This window comes from Pinus tabuliformis, chromosome J, assembly GCF_031772625.1.
Source record: "Pinus tabuliformis cultivar Carrire ecotype Pingquan chromosome J, CPIR1, whole genome shotgun sequence".
NCBI lineage: Eukaryota > Viridiplantae > Streptophyta > Pinopsida > Pinales > Pinaceae > Pinus > Pinus tabuliformis.
The window spans coordinates 949588074-949593012 of NC_142295.1; the positions used below are offsets into that span (position 1 = coordinate 949588074).

A 4939-nucleotide genomic window follows, 5' to 3' on the forward strand; every position below is an offset into this window, starting at 1 on the left:
TGACAGTGTGCAGCTGGAAGTATGCATTGCAGAGTTGGGGCAGCCAACAGAGTCCGGCTTCCGTGATCCTATTGCGGCATACATGGACACATTTTTCAGTTTGATTGATAGATCAGGCTGTATTTTCCGTGACCAGGGTCAGTACGTGCATGAAGGGCTGCCAGCAACTGCATCTGTGACTTCGTGGCAGCATTCTCAAGCGGCTTCATTGTCAGGTTTACTTGAATGGTTAATTTGGCATTTTAGTATTACCTGATCTATTGTTTGTACAGCAGATTAGAGTAGGTTGTGTAAATAAATAAGCAGCCATAAGGGCAGCATCTTGTTTTAGTTTGCTTGAAGATTGTTTCAGTTCAGTTTCAGTGTGAAAATTAAGTCAAGAGTTGTGTTGATGATGACTCCATTGCCCAATGGGTGGAGGCACTGTCTGCTCTCCCAAAGTTCTGCGGTTCTTGGCACCTCCACGGAGCGGCAGCTGCCATCCCAAGTGGAGCCGATGTTAGACTCCGTCTCATGTCAGAGATAGATTCTTCTTCAAAACCCTGTTTTGAAGAAGAAATCATTAATATGTAATTTGTCATGATGTTCTATAGCTCTACAGCTCTTCAAATGACAGTGTTTTGATGTGGATGATGAGACAATCCCTGCAAAAGTTAGACATGGATTTACATTCTCCGCAGCTGATGAACAAGGACTAGACCATGCATTACTATAGAGTGAGGCCAAAATGGTGGCTAGCAAGAGCAAGAGCCCAACAAGCCCACATTCTAGCTTCACTCGACAATCTGCTGCAAATTCATTTATGTTTTGATAATATAACAATTTGAAGAAAACAAACATGACTTATTCAGAACTACGAGGCCACTATTTTGTTTTGACAGCATCTTTCGATGACATTGATGCAAGCATGTATGATGGGTTGATAGTTCCTGGAGGAAGGGCACCCGAGTACCTAGCTCTAAATGAATTTGTTCTTAAATTGGTCAAGCGGTTTTCTGATTCAAACAAGCTCATTTCTTCTATCTGTCGTGGGCAATTGATTCTTGCTGGTGCAGGTATATTGAAAGAGAAAACATGTACTGCGTATCCAGCTGTAAAGCTTGATGTATTGCTTTCTGGCGGTGAATGGTTAGAGCCAGAACCTATAACTACGTGTTTCAGAGATGGGAATTTAGTGACAGCAGCAGCTTGGCCTGCACACCCACAATTTATCTCTCAGATCATGGCATCATTGGGAATTAAAGTGTCGTTTTGAGGAGTTGTGCGCATTGTCTGTAAACTCAATTTCTACTCCGTGTGTATAAAAACTACTATGCTGTAGAGGACCACTAGATATAATAAGTTGCAGTTGCAGTGTAAGTTGATGTCTTCATTAAGTTAACATAAAATAAAGGGATCAACAGGCAATCAAATGAAAGTGGCTCAAAATATCAATCGGTCTCTTTCAGCCCTGGGGGATGTTATTAGTGCACTGGCTTCTGAAGGGCGGCATACAGAAATCACAAGCTCACGATGCTTATGAGTGATGCACTTGGTGGCAATGCCAAAACATTAATGTTTGCAAATATATCCCCAGCGGAATCCATTATGGATGAGACCCATAATTTTCTTTCATATGCTACCTGAGTTTGCTCAATTGTAAATGATGGCAAGCGCTGGACAAAGCCAATGGTTCTTACGGCATCTCTCTTCGCTTTGGCATTAGATTTGTATTGAAACATCATTCTATGGTTCTCTGGCTGCCATTCCTTTTGGCACTATGGGTTGGAGGTAATGAGCAACACCCACCAGATGACATCAATGCAGCTCTAAAGAATGACTTGCAGCTTCATCCTTATTCGAAGTCCCCTGACATTGGAACAAATTTAATGAATTCACATACATGGCCCAAAGCCTCTGAAGATCCTAGCCGATACCTTGATGGAACCCGTGTATACATACAAGGATCTTTATGGGATGGATTTGCCAATGGAGATGGAGAATTTACAGATGGCCCCTATAATATCCAAAATCCAGAAGACTTTTTCAAGGATGACTTTTATAAATATGGGTTTAATCCTGAGGTGGGTTCTGTAGGTATGCCACTTGCAACCACTATCAGAGCAACAATGCCTCCAGAAGCATGGCAAATTCCACTGTTTCAGAAGCTCCCAAATGGCTACATTAAAGAAGTGCCAAATCCTGTTTGGGACTATCACAAGTATATCCCATATTCTAACCGTGGAACGGTCCATGATCAAATTGAAATGTATGGAGAGCCAAAGAGTCTGGATGATTTTTGTGAGAAGGCACAACTTGTCAACTATGTTCAATATAAGGCACTTTGGAAGGGTGGACGTCAAGGATGTGGACAAAATACACAGGTGTTCTAATTTGGAAAACCTAGAATCCATGGTCGGGTTTGAGAGGTCAATTTTATGACTATTTTCATGAACAGACAGCAGGATTCTATGGTGTTCGTTCAGCTGCAGAACCAATCCATGTGCAGTTGAATCTCGCAACATATTTTATTAAGATAGTGAACACAACATCAAGTCCCCTGTCAAATGTTACAATGGAGGTCTCAGTATGGGATTTGGAAGGGACCTGTCCATACCACAAAATCAACAAAAATATATCAGTGCCATCAAAAATAACACTTCCAGTTTTTGAAATGCAGTATCCAAAATCACATAATGCAAAGCCGGTTTATTTTCTTCTCCTCATGCTTCTTGATACATCAGCAAAACCTTTATCGAGGAACTTTTATTGGCTCCATTTGCCAAGTCATTCTCTCCCTAATGTTGAAGATCATGACAACCAACATGAGCCCATTAGCATCGAGAATAGTTGTGAATATGGAAGTATGAATGTAGAAGAACTTGCAGCGGAGACTTGAGGGTGCTCAGTGGACCATCACATATTTTGAGCAGTGGAACACTCAGCTGGAGGAGGAGAAGGCCCTTGATGAGATTTGGAGGATTCGAAGTGATCGAGTCCTAAACCGTAGGAGGCCCGGTGATCCATTGCCTGTTGACCGGGAGTCTTTGCTTATTCAGGAGAATGCCCACTTGGAGAGGCTGTTGGCTAAGGCCAACCAAGACAAAAGGCTGCTAAGGAACATGAAAAACCACTATTGGGCTAGGATGCACGTTTGTAAAGCAAAGATGAAAGTGTTTCAAAGAAGATTGACCGAGGCTCTTGGGAGGAAGAAGAAGGCCAACCCACTCCGCATCTTGGCCGAGGCTTCTCTCACTCATCATGACACTCACTAGCCTCTTCACAGCATCAAGCACAAAAAATTTTGGAAGTTTTGGCTCATTTTTGGCATTTTTGGACAATTTACAGGTTTTGGCTTCTCAACGGGTGAGACCCTTTGTCATCGTAGCTCCGTTTTGCAGAAACTCAGCATTGGTGGATTTTTCATGCAAAGTTACATATGCCCATCCATTACCTTGAGTTTTCATGGATTTTTGGGCCTCCAAAAGGTCAAAATACAATCAAATTTTGACTTTCTGCCCCTTTTTTGAGCTGCAGAAGTAGTCTTGGGATAAGTGACGTTTGACTAGGCAAATGACCTCCAAATCCAAAAATTCTAGTTTTGTTGGAAAGTAGACTCAGAGACCTTTCCAACGAGCTATCCTGCACCTCATTCTGACACCGGGAAGGCCTCCAAACAGGGCTTCAAAGTGCGCGACCCGTTGAGCAGTATGTGCGCGACCCGTTGAGCAGATTTGGCCAGATTTGACCAGTTCAGCCCAGAATTTGCAGATTAGCACCAGTTTGACTTGCTGAGGTCGATGATGATCCTTTTGACTGTACTTGTGGCACTTTTTGGGTACTTTTACTCTTGTTTTACTCTTCTAGAAGTTTCTCTCATGTAAAAGGGTAAAATTGACTGTATGAACTGGTTTCCAAGTTTTTAGAGGCAAGTTGTTTTGACTGCCTATTTTGTAGTGCTTAGTTTAGGAGTTGTTCAAACAACTCCTAGGATAGTGAGCTCGACCCCTAGAGGTGGGGAAGAGGTTAGATCATCTATATTATGTACTTTCATGCTCATTTTCATGGTTGGACTCTTGAGGGAGGAACTATCATTGTATATTTTGCTTGTATCTCTGCAATTTTTGGCTAAGGAAGACCAGGGTTTTACAGTCATCATTGGGATTCTTGTGGACTCATTGTGTTGATGGTGTGTCTCTTCATGTTATTGTAAGCTTTGTTATGTGATTCATTTCCTTTCTATACTGCTGCATATTAAACAAATGAAGTGATAAAGTTAGAATTCATGCTTGCATGCTCTCCTTTCAAATTTGTTTAATTTCTATGTTTTCTACTGTCTAAAGAGAATTCAAATCCATTGTTTGCTCTCTTTAGCCTTCTTATCTTTCTTCCACATCATCCATTTCAGCTAAAGACATCTACACAATCTCCTACCTTGCCCCAAAGACTCCCCTTGCAGAAACTGTGTCAAATCCCCGCACCCTAAATTGCAGATCCTCAATTTGCCACCAAAAACCCAAAAAACTTCAAATCAACCTTCAAATCAGTTTACTAGCCTAATATCTGTGTTACCTTGATTGGTCATCTCTTCCCATTGAAAATTTAACGAGATTGACCGGAGAGAGCCTTCTCCTGCCCCGTAGGGCTAGCTACGAGGCTGAATGGTTTGATGTAGCTTTGAGATTTGCCTTTTCAGCCTGAGGTGAAATTTCAAGTGCTAACAGGTTGAATATTTGATGAAATGTATAATATGAGTATGTGTTCAAATGATCTTGTTTTAAGATGATTGTACTAACACATATGTGTTGAGACAATTGATATGTACTTGAGTGTAAGTAGGTGATAGTTGTAGCTTTTTGTCTAATGGCTATGAGTTGACTATGTATTATGAAATGATCGTTAGTCTTGGTAAATGATGATTTTAAATTAGTAGATATGTTGTTTTGATCCTTGAAACATG

At 41.2% G+C, this 4939-nt stretch overlaps 2 pseudogenes; both read left to right on the plus strand.

Moving 5' to 3' along the window:
- Positions 1–838: 838 nt before the first annotated feature.
- On the plus strand, positions 839–1255 carry LOC149229930 (protein DJ-1 homolog D pseudogene; annotated as a pseudogene).
- Positions 1256–1727: 472 nt separating this feature from the next.
- LOC149229931 (mannosylglycoprotein endo-beta-mannosidase pseudogene) lies at positions 1728–2372 on the plus strand (annotated as a pseudogene).
- Positions 2373–4939: the final 2567 nt, after the last annotated feature.